The sequence below is a fragment of the Hakea prostrata genome, chromosome 1, assembly GCF_041222555.1.
Source record: "Hakea prostrata isolate BN-2017 chromosome 1, UWA_Hpros_2, whole genome shotgun sequence".
NCBI classification, from domain to species: Eukaryota; Viridiplantae; Streptophyta; class Magnoliopsida; order Proteales; family Proteaceae; genus Hakea; species Hakea prostrata.
Window position 1 is genome coordinate 9427667 of NC_142600.1, and position 19199 is coordinate 9446865.

Genomic DNA, 19199 nt, shown 5'->3' on the forward strand with positions numbered 1-19199 from the left:
TTGTTTATAAACTTTCATTTATTTTTTTCTTCTTTCATCCCATTATACATATAACAACATGTTTTTTTTTCCCATCGAGTCGGATCATCTCCCTTCAAAAAGTGTTTTTCATCTGTGGGTCCCACTATTTTTGTGGAAGTGCTCTTGAAAGGGGAGACGATCCCGACTCGTATTGATCTCCAAGCCTCAACTCCTATTATTATTATTTTTTAATTTATACGTCGATATTAATGCGTGAACTAAAAGCTATGCCATTTAAATTTGAAAAGCAATTGTCTCGTTTTCCTTCCCTGTAAAAATGGACATGGTCCTTGCAAGTTGCAAATACGACTGTAGCGAAAAAAGACAAGAAAAAAAAAGGAAGGTCTACTTCGGGAGGGTGGTTGCTCCCCTGTCCGCTCTGAGATTTGAGATTTTTTCTCAAATCAGAGTCGGTGAAAGGAAAATCGGCGCTTCTCTCTGTGTGTCTACCGATTGATATGGCGATGAAGATGACAAGTGTTCGATATTTGCTCATTTTTCAGGCAATGGGATAGATGTCTCTACTTGCATTGGGCGGGGCAACTCAGATGATCGTGGGAGAGGGTGCTATTTTTTTCTCAGGTAACCGTCTGCTGGTGGAGACCCGTTTCTTGCCCAAAACCCCCATGAAACATTGCGCTGATTCCCCCTTTCTCCTTTCCCGATCCACCAGGAAGGCTACCGCCTGCGTTTATTTCGGTCTTTCTGGCGAAGAGACGCTGTGAAGAAGTTTCGGAACTCAAAAGCAGACGGTGCAAGCTTTCTAAACTGAAGGTATTTTCGACATACAGAGGCAGCGATTTGTTCATGGAGAATCTGATAATCGCAATGTTATTCACACCATTTTTTTTAATATATATTTTTTAAAATTTATTTCAGTTAACTGTCTGCAATATATTCTCTGTGACCTTTTGTTTGTTTGTACTGAAATGAAATTGCTTTTGTTGGGATGGATAAAATAGTTGAATTTGAAGATATATTCATCTTCTTTACCTTGTTGGATATTGACAAGTATTTACATACTTTTGGGCTGCATTTTTATGTTTGGTCACGATATGCCTTAGTGTACACATATTTTGTTTGTGGAGACTGGAGGTTGGCCTTCGTGTATGTATCAGCTATTGCTTTCGTGTACTAGTAAACCCGTTAATGGAGATGGTTTGCTTGTTTTCGGTGGCTGGGAGTTCTACATCCCTGTATTATTTTCATTTGAGAGCCCATGAAATCTGATGTTAATAAATTTAGTTTGGTTATTTTGAGGGACTAATATTGAGAAAATAATTTTTATTTTTTTATTTTTTAATGCTTTCCATTAAAATTGGTGGCCAAGTTATTTGAAACATACACAGATACTGATTAATTCTCACAAAGTTCTGAAATTAAAATTAAACTCGATCTTAGTATTCAATGATATGATTTTGGTTCTGCTTACTAATTACTCAACCTTGGTCTATGTTTTCTTATGGTTTTGGCTATGGTAAGTGCCTTCTTTTGTTGAAGGTGAACTAAAGGAATGATTTTTGCATCATGGTTTGAGTTTAATTTAATGGTAACTGAAATTTCTGCGATGTATTTGTTGAATGTCATTAACTTTATTTATGCAGTTTCATGGGACTTAGGTTCGAGAATCTCATCCCAGATTTTGTCACTTGGTATATTTGAAAGTGATTTTTTTGAGACATAGGAGCAGGTAGGAATTGTAAACTTTATTATTATTATTATTTTCTGGTATATGCTCTATCTCTCTCTTTTTTCAGATAAAATTTTACGAGTTCCATATCAGATTTTATTATGGGGTAAGAGTTACCTTATCATAAACTATGTGCAAATTTATCCAAATTGACAGTTGCAACCCTGCTTTGTGGCTTAACATTCAAAAAGTAAGACCATCCCTAGTTTGGCAGGGGCACCTCCTTATGTGAAATAGTCTTGCTCGGAATAAATTGTGGCATTACTCAAATTTTCTACTTGTTTGTTTTTCATCCATCTTTTCTTTTGTCCTTTTTATCTCATTGACATGCTAAGAAATTCTATAAAAGGGAAGTGGAATGATCTAATGATGGGATAGAAGACAACAACAAGGCATTCCTTGGGGAATGTTTGGGCAGTCATTGAACTTGTCTAGAGTGAATCAATTTTTTGCTTGCTATTGAGCTTTTTTTCTTTCCTATTTGCTTCTCATGGATTAAGTTTGAAGTGTTTGCAAACTCAATCAATTGCAAGTTCAATATTATTTCGGTTTCCCCTCCTTTGGAAGTATCAAAGAACAGGCTGTCAGTCAAGGATTTGTTCATACATTTCCAAAGCTTTCCATGCCTTTTAGTTCTACCTATATGATTTGTTGCCTTGTCCTGAAGTTGCTGAAATTGGAGTCTTTTCATTTGGTTGTTTGTTTTGTCTAGAATTTTCATGCAATATGGAAATTATTCTATAAAAATCTTGAACTCACGGTCCTTAGTGTTCTGCACTTACCATTAGTGTCATGCCAGCTGCTTTGAGGAGTTAATAGAGGTTATCTGACGACTGAGAATTCTTGGAGATCACTATTCATGAAAGCACGAGATGATTTTTTGTCTTCCCATGCAAAATTAGTTTTAAATGGATGTTGGATCTAGCAATAACATATCCATATCTATGTTTTGATGTGCCTTACCCCTATTCCTTTCCTTTTCCATTTGTCATGACAGATTCATATCTTCCTTCCTCAATGAAGCACAAAACTGGGTAGAAAACATACAGGATTGATGGTGCTCAAATGGCTTTACACCTTCTCCAGACTGCTGTTGAGCTTGCCATAATATGGTGTTTTCCAGCCCCTGAGGTGTCATCTGTTGGTTGATGAGGCAGGTACATATGAGATTTGAAATAATTATTTAATTGTATATTCTGCTTCCCTGCTTTCTTTTACTGCAACTTCATTATTGGTGGATGCATGGTAATGGTAGGATTATATGTATTGAAATATAATTGCACAATGTATTGTCTATATTTGGGCTCGATATTGTATCTAAATTATGTGATCTATTCCATATGAAACTATTAGGTCATCAAGTGTGAAACTGACTCACTAAGCAGGTGGGAAAATGTTATAACCAAATGCAAAAGAAATAACCTTTTAGTGGGGGGAGCCTTTGTGTAACAGTTGAGGTGCACCATCTTGCAACAGCCATCAGGTTGCAGGTTCCAAACATGGAAAATGCCTTTGATGTAGACATGAATGAGGGCTTCAAATTTGGGTCAATGCTTCCAGGAAATTAGGAAAGCAGTACCAGAAAAGGAAATTTTGGTTTTGTGCTTTAAGGAGACTGTCTAGGGTTTCAGACACTAATGGGAAATGTACAGGCATTGTAAGACTATGGTAAAATGGCAATGACCTCTCAAAATGTCTTTTAAATTCGGTTAAAGTCATAGTTAGATAATTTTATAATTTTCTATATTGTCTTTCCTCTCTTGCCTCAAAAACATAGAATCTAAAGTTTATTCTTTCCTACTCTATGAGTTCCTTCTCCCTCCCTTCACCATTTTATATCATAAGATACATAATTTTACAATTATGGGATTATTTGTCACTTTCTTTAACTAATAGTTCTAATGGAAAAAAGGGGCAATTGTCAATTTGGCATAATTTTGGACTGTTTTTTGTCAGTTGTTTTAGGATGTCCCTGAAATTTCTCCTTTTTATTTTAATACAAAGTTGAAAATAGGAACTTTTTGGTGTACATTTTTTAAAAAAATTTATCGTCGAAAATTAGAAAGGCACCAAACGTAATTTAGGAAAAGATGGAACTATCGTGATAATTGATCAACAACCCTTCCTTCTTTTTGTCTTTTCTGCAACTCATTGAGTCATAATCACGACTCACGAGCGAGTTAGCCTTAGGGACGGCTGTGATATTGCCATATTGGTTTCTTTTGTTGTCTATTTTCTTTCTGGAATCACTCGAGACTCCATTCCTCCGTCTGTTTAGTCTCTACTGTGTTGGATCGAAGCCCAACTTTAAGAAAAAGGGATTTTCTAAAGACCTACAGGAGAGTATTATCGGGCCCATTTAGAAATGTAGTGGCGCAAACTTTAAAAGCTCTGGTTATGTATTAAAAATAATAAGAATAAACTAACATAAAAAATCCTTAACTGGACATCTACTCCGGATAACAATCAAATCTCAGCTTTCTACTGCAAGGAGTGGGGAATCGTTTTTGATAATAAATCAAATTTCAGCTTTCTACTGTCAAGGAGATGGGAATCTTTTTGATAATGATCAAATTTTAGCTTTCTACTGTCAAGGAGATGGGAATTTTATTTTTTGATAATAATCAAATCACCCACGCAGGAGAGGGAAAAAAACAAGGTCAGGAGAAGAGACCAGTAAACCAAGGCTCCAACTCCAAATCTGGGAATACGACAAAAGGTTCTACATTGGTGGTATCAGAGAATTTACAAAATAAAGTGAACAAAATTTCCCAGGAAGATAGTAAATTGGGGCCACTAAGGACATCTGAATCAAAAAGACAAAATAACGAAAACAGAGCAAAGGAAAACCAGACACAAAAAGAGAAGTTCATATAGACATTTAAAACCCGTTAATTTTGTTTCCAGAATATCAAAGTCGGCAATAAATGGATTAGTAGGAAGACAATGGCATCATCAGTCATTCTTGCAAACCCTAAGAGCAAGAAATCATGTTCCAGTAGAAATATTATTATCGTAAGATTAAAGAGAGGGTATAGGCATAATCTGTCTTCAACTATTCGACGAAAGGCTTCAAAGGACACTACGAAGATAACATAAAAATCCATCCATGCATGATACTGGTGTCAACATTAGTTAGATTCTCCCTAGGCTTTGGGACCGACATTATTATTATTGTTATCATTCTCTTACAATTTGTGTTCGATTCAAACGTTAAAGCCATTGAAACTTCAAAGATATATCATTCAACGGATCAGGAACTCTGATATCAGAAGCAATTCGTCGCAAAGATTTTTATGGTCCATGTAAGTTGTAGATCACAAGAGAAGTTTCATATTTAAAATAAAAAAATTTAAAAATATTTTTGGTAATCACTTGCAGATATTATTTTTATGTGATTACATAACAAATTCCAAATTATTTCATATTTAATCATCAAATTTCATTTTATTTTACATTCAAAAGCAAATAAAGTTTGTATGTAAAATATATTATTATCAAATATGAATAAATTTGCATAGGGTCATGATTAGTAAAATTCCTTTGTTTCTTTTTTCTTCAAGAAAATACATTTTTCTTTCTTTTACTTCCTCTTGCAAGTAAGTAAATGTTAAAAGATATATCTATGGTCAATCTAGAAGGAACAAATGATCATATCTGTCAACAAGAGACATTTCAAAGTGAACACAAACGATTGACCTAAGAAACTAGGACCCGGTGCACCACAATGTTTAAAATTCAGAATGCCAGCAGTAAAAGTCTAAGGATGGGCTGAAATCTACTTTAATGCATATCCCTTGTACAAACATCATGTCTTAATGGAGCACATATATATGAATGAATGCATCCTTAGGATGCCTTTTTTTTCAACCCCCACCCTGTAAATCATTTGATGTCACTTTAGTTAAAAAAAGCCACATTTCTTGGGAAAAGAGTTTACTTTGGTGATGTTTGATGAATTTCTCTTCTTTTTATTTATTAATTTAATAATTTTTTTACTAAGGCAGAAAAGGAGGCCCTTCATGTCCATATATGGGGTAGGTAGTGAAAAGTAAAGTTTTTGAATAAGTATCAGACTAGGGTTTTGAAAACCTAAATATAGATTTGGTCTCTATATATATATAAAGAAGAAAAGGATTCTTGAATGATTGCATCTTTGATTCACTGCTAGTATTAATACATTGAAGAATTCTTAATTGGCTAGTTGTGAGTAGTCCCAGGGCGATGGAACAAAGGATTAACCCGGATCTACATCGAGAAGTCTTGATGGTGATTCTCAAATATCGCAAAACAAAATAGGATAAAGATTAGATAAAGATGTAATAGAAAGAAAGACATGGTATAAAAGACTGCAAATATATGATGAGTTAAGGGGAGAAGAGGCATAATGTTGGTGAATTGGAGGGTAATACTAGGCTGGGGTTATAGCAGTTGCAGATTTTATTGCTTGCATAAGTGGCCTGGTTGGCTTTTTGGAGGTGTTTGGCTCTTTTCTTTGAGAAAATTTTCTGTTAAGTGTCCAATGAATTATAAGATTTAATCACATGTAATAGCTCAATTCAAAACACTCACTTTTGATTAGAAACCTAAAACCATTGCAAAGACAGCAGTTGTCCGCGACTGTTTTGTCACGGCTTAGCTGGGATTGAGATGAAATTGATTAAGTGACTACATCACCTTTCCATCTGTTCCAACCCTATTTTGTTTTCTAGCTTACACGGGTAGAGAGGGGAGAAGGGTTTACGTGACCTCAGTAGGAAAGGATGGAACCAAGAAAAAAGACCTCAGTAGGAAAGGGAGATGATGGTATAAAGGGGACGATCTAACCCAAAAGTGTGATTTGACAAACCATTTTTGTAGCATTTAAAGAGAGTGCGATCGAGAGAATCCATTCAGGAAACTGAAACAGTAAGTAATTTATGGTGACCACGGATCAAGTGAGATGCGTTAAGTAATTCCAATTGAAGAAAATACACATGCAGAGACAGATAAGAGCAATGATCCAAAACCTACAGAATGAGTTATTACCTCTTACTTGTCTTTTCGTAGGGTTGGTCACAGGTCACTAACCATGAACAGAAAGAAACTGGGAGAAAAGAGAACACAAACTTGTGAGCTAGGCTGTAACCTTTCAGGCTTTTTACAGACTTTAGGAGCGATGAAGTAAATTAACAGCAATGAGAGGGAGACTCTTAGCTGGACTTACTTGGAGAAGTGATGCATCATGCAAAAAAGGAATTAAAACGGAAAACCAGCATACATGTCTGTGTGTGAGTGAGAGTGAGAGAATGAAAGCAGGGGGAAGACTCAGTGAATAAAGGAGCTAGGGACGATGCATATATCAAACCCAGAAGCTGTAATTGAGATTTGTTTTAGAGGTCCCCTTTAGAGACCGAGATTGGGTTTTGGGTCTTAGATTATGATGGGAATAAAGAACAAGTCTACGTCTTTGTTCTTAAACGTTAACCTGAAACTGAAATCGTTTTCGGTCACTTCTCATCAATGCATGCCTTGTGGTGTCTCTTTATCTCTGGCAGCTAGCTCTACCCAATTAACTCCATTTCTCTCCGCCTTCGACGCTTGCGCCCCCGGGGCCGGGAGCTTTGTCTGTGGGACAGTGGGAGGATATATTCTTCATTGTCACTTATCTCCAATCGTACGTTTGGACCCATCAACGTCATGTCCTCTTCTCCTTCGCTGCCCGGCCTCCTCAGACTCTTCCATCACTCGTCACAGTTCACAGAATTACAATCTTAACGGTCAATCTCTGTGAAATCTCTCTCTGTGTAAAATAGCACTAAAAAATGTATTTTTTCCAAGAGAGACTAACAGCATAGATGACTCTCTTGTTCCAAAGGCTGTCTCTTTTCTCCTTACCGAGAAAATTTGACTGGCCTATTTCCACTATTTGGATTATCAAGATCTGTAACTTTTTTTTTTGGTAAACATTACTTCTATCAAGATCTGTAACTTAGATGTTTCTCTTGTTGCTTTTGTTGAATGAATTGTGATTCACTCAAAACAAACAGCTTTCCTATGTCTAATGTCACCATTCAGTTTTTTGGTACCATCCATAGTTTTGTGACATGTGAGCCTCCCTAGATGACACAGCTAAGGATCCGTTTGGTTATACATTCAATGAATAATTTCATTTAAGCAGTGCACTTTATTAATAAGAATCCGTTTAGTTACACACTAATATTTCTGAACCTTATCTTTGCACTCGAACTTTGATCGTTCCACATAGTAAACGTACACCTCCGAGAGAACATATATCGTTTGTTTCTTTCTTCACATGTGTTTGCGAAAATCAAAGCCGCAGATGTTTCTTAGACGTAAGTTCACTTGTTAGTTTTACAAAAAAAAATATTGACATTTCAAAAATCCTTTCCAAACATGCATAAAGAAAAAATACATTTTAAAAACTAGTGATCGATTTCCTAAATATCAATCTGTCATAAATGTTAATCTCGCTATGACTAACTTGTCCCTAGGGAAGCCAATATGGTAGCTGATGCTGGCTAAGGAGGGTGCTACCATTCAGAAGCCTTTCTTTATACCTAGATTCTTCCCCCTCATTTACATTGGCTTTTGTTTTTTGATGTATTGTCTATTGGTTGTACTCGTGGGTTTTCTTTATAATAAAGTTTGTTTTTACAAAAAAAAAAAAAAAAAAAAAAAACTTGTAAATGTGTGAAATGGGAATTCCTGTCGGACTTCCTTCCTAAAAGTTGAACTGGTAGATGGCTGTTTCTTGCTCTCTACAGACGACTCAACAAGTATTCTCTCTCTCTGTCCACCTTCAGAAACATTAATGTATTAGTTCTATAGGGTCCCTAACTCCCTATAGTTGATTATTTGTTCCCTCAACAAGGGAAAGCTTTAAGCTGAACGAAAAATGATTCATAGAAGTAACTTTGTGAAAGGAGGAAACAAGAGAAGATGGGAACGTTAAAGACAGCGAAAAGAAAGCTCATGTGCAAGTAGAAAAACTGTTCACAAGTACAGAACAGTCACAAGCAGTGAGAGTGGGTAACAGTACTACCAAAGAAATAAAGAAGAATCTGAACTGAACAACATCGAACATGATGAATTACTCATTAATATAGAATGGGCTCCAAGCAGGAACTTCTCCAAGAAGTCCAATCATGGTTGCTTGTTGATATTTATCAATGACATACGTACCTCTTGATGGGCCCCTTCCCATTGTTCAAGGGGAGTGAATTTGTAGGAAAAACGCTTAAGTGTGGAATGAATTATACGTGGTATGTTCATTGAACCAGTCATATGATCCCGAACCATGAAAATCAAAGTGGGGCACGACATAGGAAGATTCCCTGATTCCAGCAGTGGTTTAAGATGGCAGTTACAGTAGATGAAGAAGTCTATTAATCTTAAAGAAAGAGTGTACTCTCCATGCCCAAAACAGAAAGGGTGAAATGACAAACCCCATCTCACTCTAATCTGCCCATTCCCTTGAAAGATGGAAATTCAACTCTGCAATGCATGCTCCCATTAGTACCTCGAACATTTCTCCAAGGAATGTCAATTACTTTTATTTTGGAGAAGAATTTTTTTTTGGGGAGGGGGGTGTTGTGGAGGGGGACTCATTCTAAGGGGGTTGTTGTGGAGGGGGACTCATTCTAGTAGTCCATATATAGATTATGGTCCTACACCATCGAGTTAAGGTACACACTCTACATAGAGCTCAGGTTGATTGTTCACACATCTCTAGGGAAGGTTAATCTTGACTTAGTTAAAGTGACATAATACCAATATACTTCATTTGGAGGGGGACTCATTCTACTAATCCATAGATTATGGTCCTACACCATCAAGGTAAGGTCCACACTCAACATAGAGCTCAGGTTGATTGTTCACACTCCTCTAGGGAAAGTTAATCTTGACTTAGTTAAAGTGACATAATACCAATATAGTTCATTTGTATCATTTTGTCCATCCCATTACTATATTAAATGGTATAACTAAGTCATATCATACTATATGTTATTTAATGAGGTATGATACTGATATAAGCCGAATGGTTTTGATTTATTACACCCTTACTTCCCCCATTCCACTTGCTAGAAAACCCACATATTTTTTTTTTAGGTTGTATAGAAAATCCACTCTCGGAACATCAAATAGTGGGCAAACAAATTGATTCCTTTCTAAAAAGGAGAAGATGAGCTGGGAAGAAAGGCTAGAAATCCTCCAAGTCCGCTTACCTATATAAAGAAACAAACCCTAAGATGATGGAAAGAAATCCACAAATACCCTGAGAGACAGTGGGAGTGAAAAAAAACAAAAAACAGATCAGATTCCTGTGAGAGGCACCGCAGAAATTGGCGGTCAGGCTAGTGTCAATTCAGTGCAGTACAGATACTTGCAGAGAAAGCAAGAAATCCTCAAAACCTAAACGTCACCATTAGAGGGTAAGTTCCTATTTCTATTCTAAGATGTTATTATATTGTTTGACATCAGTAGCTTGTAGTCTAGTGCGGAAGGGATTTAAGGTTCATAGGTAATTCTGGACCGAGGAATGCGATGGATAACCGTTGTGGGTACAACACTTTCTCTCCCCATCTCCTGACAGATCTGATCACCACCAACCAATCTCTCGTCCTTCTCCAATTCATTGCTCACCTCCCTCATCTACTACGATTATTCAACGTTCCCTCAAAATCCTCTATATTTACACCTACTTCCTCCTTTCAGTTCACCACTTCACTCTCTTCTTCTTTCCCTTCTCAATTCTCTTTCTCAGAGATGATTCATTTGTCCCTTAAGTTCTGGCTAATTTGCTCAGTCCATCGAACACAAATATTCTTCCAATCTCCAACTTTTCCCTACTGGATCTTCTTTATCAAGTTCTAATATTGTGTTTGTGGGTCTTAGGCTTTTTCTTTCAAGTGGGTCTTTTTTATTTGATGTGGGGTTTGTTGTTTTGTAGTTCCTTTCTTCCCACCGCCCCTGCATATTTCTTTGATCCATTCCTTGCTTTTCCTTCGTGGGATGGACAATTGCTTCTGGTTAGGATTAGGGTTAGGGTTAGGGTTAGGGTTTTCCTTTTGCTATTTCTTCTTTGTTTTGCATGGGAGGGGACGATGATGAAGAAAGATCAAGACACCCAGTCAGTATTTGCGGGTGCAGCATCTTCAAGATTCAAAAATTTGAAGAGCTCCGTGGAGTAGGGTACTCAACTAAAGCTCTCGGTATTGGAATCTTGATGATGCTGCATCGGCAATAAATGACTATTTCCCCTAATTTTGAACGACGACAGAACCTTGATGGTAAGTATATTATTTTTCAGTTTACTCTTGATATTCGATCACTCGTTTAGTCAGGAACATGAACGATGATGGCATTTTGCTAGTCATGAGTGGGTGCCACTGTATTGGTTCTATTGAATCTTCCGACCTTTCTGAGCTATTGCAGTTTATACTTTGAGAATTTTGTGTCCAAAAAAAGAACTGAAGTACTTGGTTTTTATTTTTTGGGCAGTTAGGGTTTGCAGCCTCTCTCTCTCTCTTCCTGTATATTTATCTATCAAAACGGGCGCTCTCTAAATTTTCTTTTTGTTCTTCTCTGCTAATCTTATACGGAGCTCCAAAGTGTAGAACTCTGTTTAACTTTTTATTTATTGCTAATACGTATTCCTTGAAGTTCCATAGATGAGATCATGATGACTTTCATGACTGCCGTAAGGAAATGCAAAATTATCTTTGATATGAGCCTCAGTGTTGAATGAGGAATCATTACGTTACTCTCTTTTACTGCTTGGATGTTAATATTGTATCATGATTATGGGTCACCAAGCTTTACTCACATTGATGAGGTGGGGTTTTGCATAAGCTGACTTGATGCAGTGAAACATTGAATGTTTCTGAGGAGTAACTAATATTTGGGGAGGTTTAAAATTTAACCCAACCAACAAAGTGCTTGAATATCTCGGCTTGTCTCAAGCATCTTTTGCTTCGTTCATGAGACGTAGCAAGTGATGATTTGTCTCAATCAGAAGTCTTCATCATTCCCATAGAGGATTAAATCTGTACTCTTTGAGAATTTAGCAAGTGATGATTTGTCTCAATCAGAAGTTCTGATGAGGGTTTTCTTCAATCACACTCTTAGAGAAGCCAATTTAGCAGTGGACTTTCTTGCTTCTTCTCTAGCCTCCCTCAGTTGCTCAGGATATTCTTTTTATCTAACCCAGCCAACAACTTCTGTCCACTTTTTTTTTTCTTCTTTTTTTTGAGGGGGAGGGGGTGACTAACGTTTTTATATAGAGAATGAGCACAAATAAGAGTTATTTGGAGTGAAAATATGAACATAGCCAACGCCATTTAATTAGGGTAACACTTATTTTTTTGTTATTGTTGTGGGAACTCCTTCCTTCAATTGCTTCTTCTCTAGCCTCTCCTCAATTGCTCAGATATTCTTTTTATCTAACCCACCCCACAACTTCTTCCCTTTTTTAAGGAGGAGAGAGGGGACATCTTTATATCGAGAATGGCAGCAAATAGAGTTGTTTGGAGTGCAAAAATACATGTAGCCAACCCCATTTAACTAGAATAACACTTATTTTATTGTTATTGTTGTTGGAACTCCATTTAGTATTTTGTTTACTGCTTGATAAAATTTGTATTTTGCTAACTATTTCTCATTGAAAGAATTGAGACAATGGTGAGACGGATTTAATAGGCAAGATTGAGAAATAAAAAATTATGGATTGTTTGTGGCTCAGTAGCTGTGGTTTATTGTTCTGATAAACTAGAATTAGATGCCATGGTTTACACGATGGAGTTGGCTGGTTCTAAAACAATACCTTAACATGATTGTTTGGAAAACTAGTCATTCTTCTCTCAGGCTATTTAGGGATAACCACGTTATTTAGATTCTAGTGTCACTTGCTCCAAGAGCTCTTTTTCTGGGCACAAGATTGCTCCAGGTTTCTTAGCCCTTAAACAGAAATAGCTTCCATTAGGGGTAAGAGTTTATATAATAACTCGGACCTGAAGTAGATGTGAGTCGGATGCAATTCCTGATTCAGGATCGAAACCCCTGGATTACAGTGTTTGGGCTCAAACTAAAAGCCCATTACCTATTTTACACTTTTAATAGGAAGGGCTCAGACTAGTGGACTTGGGCTTTGAACTATCAGTAAGAGTGAGTTAGAGGGAGACCATGGTGAGAAATTCCACTGCTCTAGGCAGATCTTGGGCCCACGATAGGCCCATCTTTGTTCGTCCCAATGCACAAGTAGCAAAGCAATTCAGATCCATGAGAGTTTTTAAACAGTTTTAGATTACAAAGAGAAGCCCAGAAGCAATGAATGAAAACGGGTGATAATTTCTTACCAAAAGCCAAAATATTGGTGATAATTTGACGGGTAGCCGCAGTATATACTTTATAGTATAGATTGCCAATTTCCATGACACGTTGAATACATGGGATTTATTTTGTTGGGAATGATGGTGGCTATCAGAGCGAAGAAAGAGACACTGTAGCTCAAATTCATGGCAGTGACAAACATGTAAAACATAGACCACATTGGGAAAACAAATCAATAACCAAAAAATTCCAAGTAAAAGGGACAGAAATTAAGAAAATGGAAAAATCTCAGTGATTTTCATCATTTCATGGGAGATCCTCATAAATCTCTTGGGATTTGAAAACAGTGCTTTACAGTATCTTACTTGGTACAGAAACAAAGGAACCAAGTGTCGCTGAAGGTTTCTTCAATAGCATTAGAAAATGTAAATATAAAGAAGGTTTCGTCCCTCACTTGGTATCCAATCCAATCCATACTTATCTTCCAACAGATTCATGAATCTATCCCTCTCTATTTATCATAGAAAATCTAGAGATTAAGTTTGACTTTGACTGAAAAATAGACATTGGATACTCATTGTGTATGATACTGTTCTGTTCACATCCAAAAACCCTGATTGATTTTGCCAAATTCATTTGGTAATTCATCTGTATCCTACCACGTATATGCCTAGCTATTCCAAAAGGAATAATGACATTCTGCAATTGATATCTTTTCACTTCGAAATATCATAATCTGGGCACTGGATGAGAGAAAGATAAGAGAATAAGAATCCAACACAGGAGAAGAAAAAGATAGCAGATAAGAGTTCTTAGTTCGGACTACAATTTCCTTTATCACTTGATGAAAATATATTCTTTTTACGTACGCTTATTTTTGTTGCTGCATTTAAATGATTTTGAAACCATTTGGTACAGATGGGGACCAAGATTTGACATGTGTTGATTAATCACTCCAAGGACATCTTTATGCAATGGTCGGATTGACTAGAACTGTTAATTCATTGACAGTCATTAAGCACTTGGTACTTAAAAATCTAAAAACAAAGGTAGGTGTATGTAGATTAATGAATGGAGTTAACCTAATAAATTTATAATATAAAGGAATCCTAAACAGTGAAGAAAAGAATGGTTCATGCCTCCTGGTTCCTGCTGAAGTCCTGTTAAAATAAAATGGTCAAAAACATTAATTATTATTATTATCAAAGAATCTAAGAATATAATTATTGTTAATAGAGAGAGTTGATTAGTTAATCTACTCGGTTTCCAGTGTAGCTCGAGTGGTGTTAAAGATTTCTAAGTCATCGCTTCGACATTTATTTTTGTTAATCACATCTACAATCTGTATTAGATAATAGGTTAGCCACCTAAATGTCTCCAGCTTCTCAGTATAAACTGTATTGGGTAGGTATTCTTCTTGAAGGATCTTTTCTTTTCTTCTGTAAACTATATAATGGGCATCCTTCCATGAAACATGGGGGCGCTTTATTCTCCACATGTGTATAGGTTTCAGTGAGATTAGGGTTTCTTTAAATATAATCTAAGAGCTAGAAGAAGAATAAGAGCTACCTAACCATTTTAATGATCTTGTGTTTTTATTAAGATATCGCCGCACAAAGTGCTGCAATGCTGCTCGGTTGCATCAATGAGACGAAACATGATCAAACCCATTTCCTATTACTGTATTTATACAGAAACAGATGATTATATCATACGTTCTCCTCAATTCCATTTCATGGTGGATGAAACAATCAATCATAAAAGCAAAGATGAATAAATAGATACAAGATAGTAGGTTTTTACGGTTTACAAAAGAGCATAAGATACATATATAATGAATTATTCGGTTCATGCCTTTTGCTTCCATTGCACATTTGATTGGAAAAGCAAAATAGAATCCAACCATCCAAAAGTTCATATTTTTGTCTACGTTCATGATGCATGTGGAAGAGAATCTAGTCAAGCCTAATCTAAGCAAGAATCATGTAATAGTAAATTCTCTTTTCAATTAAATTCTATAATTTTTCTTCAAAAAGAGAAAAAGAAAGACATATATAGATCGCTTATCTTATATGTAGACGAATTTTCGTTTTGGCATGCACTTGCTGGCTGAATATGAAGATACATACATATTGAACCATCAAATTATTAATCATGATTTACCCATTATAATTGTTGATTCAGTAATCATAATTAAGAATAATTAGATGAAAACATGCTGGTTGGACTATTTTCAAACATAAGTCTCGCATTACTATAGCATATATATAAGATAAGATAAAAGATAAGATTTAGTAACACAAGGGGAGTATTTTAAATGCTAGCACGCCCACCGAAAGTAAAAGAGAAAAAGCTTTTGCTTTTATTGGTTTGAGAATAGATTTTGGTTCTTATGAGAATTTGTGGCGTGGTCCTTTGGGCCATTCATTGCCTGCTGGTAAAACAAAATATCCCATATTCCCATGCGTCCAAGACTCTCCCAAGTGTGCTTGGAGGGAGATAAAAGGCATATTTGAAAAATCCAGTAACCAAATATTTTCTCTTATTCTCATCTTCTATTACAATTAGAAGAGCTAAACTGTTGGTTAAAATCCGAATCTGGGGTGCACCATGTTTGCCAAATTTAGGAAGACTTCTTTTATTTTTGTAGTTTGCAAACTATATAGATTCTGGATCACCTCCTCGTCAGAAGATCACATATTCATCTCATGATGCTTATTTACTGTATAATAATGATGGGGTTCATGTAAAAATCATTGGAATAGTGTCTTTGAAGACTCCGTCTGAGTCCCTTCCTAAGTCAAAGAATCGAATAGTTCAATTTTGGACCCCATGTCACATGTCACATATCATATTTGAACATTGAATAAGTTATCTAATAAATTGACTTGAAATATAATGTATTCATTAGTTTATGAAAACTATTAACATCTCAATTGTTGGATTAGTATAGTTAATTTTTGTGTCCTTATTGACAAGTTAAGACTTGATAGAATTTCATGCACGACCATATATAATATGACAAGGATACTTTAAACTTACGATATAGGTGAAGCCACACCAACCAATATAGAGTATTAAAATATAGTTCATTAACTGTGACGATGATGTTCGAAACAAAATTAATTGTCACAAAGAAAAGCATACAGATGTAACTCGAGCATATCTGGATAGTTGAACAACTTGCTTATAAATACATTTTCTATACAATATATAAGCAAGGCTTATCCTATTCTCTAACCATATATATATATATAGAGAGAGAGAGAGAGAGAGGTAGGCTTGGTCATTCATATTAGCCTACTTATACCCAAAATAGAGAATCATATTAGACTAGTCGATTTCCTACACAAACAATTATATCTATTGGGTATTATTACAACTATGTTTTACGTCAATTAGGTATCTCTGATGATTTGTTTTTATGCTTTTTCAAAAGAATGTAATTATTTATAATTTTATAATTAAATGCACATTTTTACCCCCCAAAAAAAATATCCCTGTTGACCACTGGATTTCCCTTTAGAGATTAAATCATTATCAGATTTTTCTAATGAGATTAATTATGACTAATTATTGAACTTTGTTGAGAAGGAAATGTCAAGTGGATGATGCCTGATCATAAAAGAGTTTTGAATTTCTATTAGTAAGGCTATGGTTGTGTTGTCATTACACTGGTACTTTTGAATATTGACAAACTGTAATAAAAATATATGAATATCTTTTCTAAATATGTGGTGGAAGGATATAAAAGAAGCATAGTCTTGTGACTTCGCAGATAAAAAGTCTTGACTGATCGTCATGAACGAAAAACACCAATAACTTCGAGAATAAACCAATACAGGGCGATGAGTTAGGCACCATTTTGCTTTCGTTTTCTTTGTGTAACTGAAAGACTAACCCAAAATGGCCCAAACGGGGCGTGTGTTCTTAAGAGATTCTACAACAAATATGAGCAAGTAAAAACCATAACCCACCATAGCCGGTAGTGAGAGATGCTTTCGTGTTGTCATATTCTAATGTGCATTAAAAACGCCAATATCTTTAGTCAAGTCCGATTTCATTTTGAGAGAAACAAAGAGGAGGGGGAACCAAGGTGGTGATACATCATCGTCCATCACTCCTCTGTCTTCAGCTAACCTTGTATTTGATACATCAATCAATCATCGATACATTAACTTCAAGTTATCTTAAATTTATTTATCGAACTTTTAATTTACGTTTCCAGCAAGGGAGACATCTACTTTTTTTGTTGCCGGAGCTACAAGGCTAGAAGTCCCATCTGGGAATGGCGTAAAAAGGAAGTAATTAGAGATGAAATTCCAGAATGACAAGTGAGCTCGTCAGTTCCTCCTTGATTGGAAGTGAGAAGTAGGAGTTTTACTGTGCTGCGAACAGTCGATATTGTAATCTCACAGCCAAGCAATTTCTGAGAAGTAGACCTCTCTGTGTTTATGGATTTCAGTTTCTGTTTTTCTTTTTTCTGTTCTGGTTATAGTCGCGCTCACTAATGTCTATATCGGATCTGTGTCACTGTCACGCTAATGCCTCTTATTCGATACTAAATATATGCTAAGGCTGGCACAACATGAACTGATCATGCACTGTTTACAATTGTGAGCCCAGTTTCTGTTTGGCATGCATCCAATCACCAGATTCTTGATCCATTTTTAAGTAAACAACATTTTCTTTTTTAATCAAAGAAGTGAATAACATTACTTAAATTGTCGAATTAGAATGTGAAATGTCTAATTAAAACCATATACGTACCTAACATGTGATTAGTTCAAAGCCCTAAAGAAATCTTTGAGGTTCCTTTGAGGTTTTCAGGTGAAAGTATTAACTGTTATCTATTATAATTTTATAACGATATAATTCAATTTTTACCATCAAAAGATTGGCTTAGTTGAAAATGACAAACATTTCTTAATGAGGAGATCAGGGTTTGATTCTCGATTCCTCCCTCACGATAATATGTAATAATTAATATAAAACACCTTTTCGGGAGGGGATGAGGAAGATTTTTTCACTTGAACCTCTTTTGTTTCCATTAGAAATATGGTGCATTCCCTTCAAAATCAAAACTTTAAAAAGACACCTTAATGCCTTACAATATTCTTATTTTCATTTAATAAATTCATTTTAAAACACTATGAAATTACTACTCCATCCCATAGCCTAAACACTGTTATTTGTTTAGAATCTCACTTCTAAGAGATGGGTAAAAAATGAATTCTCATCACCCATCTTCAAATCCTAAAACAAGGACTTCAACAGGAAATAAAATAAAAAATAAAAAAATACTTTAAAATATAATAAAAATAAAAACAACTCTTTTTTAATCTTCCATGATTTTCAATATAACCCAAATGAAAGAGACTTTCGAGGACGAGCAATCTTCAACCATAGTTCAACTCGAAAAGCGCAAGAAACGGTTAATGTGAGTGTAAAATTTCTATAGGTGGACATATGCAAAGACTTTTTTTTTGGGGTTTGGAAATTTATGGATGATTCTTTACTAATGAAATTGAAAATTATTTTATGTAAGGTTTAATTGAAGGGGTAAATGAAAGTTCTTGACATTTGCTGCCTCTTTAAGAAGAGTTTTAGGAGGTTTTGTCGATCATTGCAGGTATTTGTCCTTGTTTTCATCAATCAAAGTCTTTGGTTGCCTTCAAAATTTCTAATCTTTGGTTTGCAATTTTTCTTCTGTAACGGAACCACGAGAAAAAGAAGGAGAAGAGTAAGACAACCAGGTCGACAAACTGAACCACACATTTCATTTGTTCCATCTCCTTAGCAGAGGAAGAAAACAAAAAATGGAAAAAACACTGAAAAATCTTCAAAGCTATGTCATTTCTCCTAAACAAAAAACATTAAACCACAATTGTATAGATACTAATGAGTAATGACAATTCTTACAACTGAAAATGACGATTCTTGTCTCTGTGTCTTCTTTTCAATAATTGAAATTAGTTGTATAACTTATTTCTTCTCATTAGATTCATAAATATTGTTCAATCTCTAAAGAACATTTACTTGTGGGCTTTAAGAAAGATGATGTAATCTACAGTGTCTTCAAATAATCAATGTACTTTTATTTCTCCATTCTTCGAAGGTATCACATGCTTCAAAGCTTTCTGTTAGGCCGAAAACA

The 19199-nt window shown here is 35.5% G+C and overlaps 1 long non-coding RNA gene across 1 annotated transcript; it reads left to right on the forward strand.

The window, feature by feature from the left end:
* The first annotated feature begins 306 nt into the window (after window positions 1–306).
* Window positions 307–3470, forward strand: LOC149027288 (uncharacterized). The gene is made up of 3 exons (XR_016171837.1): window positions 307–603; window positions 695–795; window positions 2709–3470. It is a non-coding gene; the product is annotated as an uncharacterized LOC149027288 (long non-coding RNA).
* Window positions 3471–19199: the final 15729 nt, after the last annotated feature.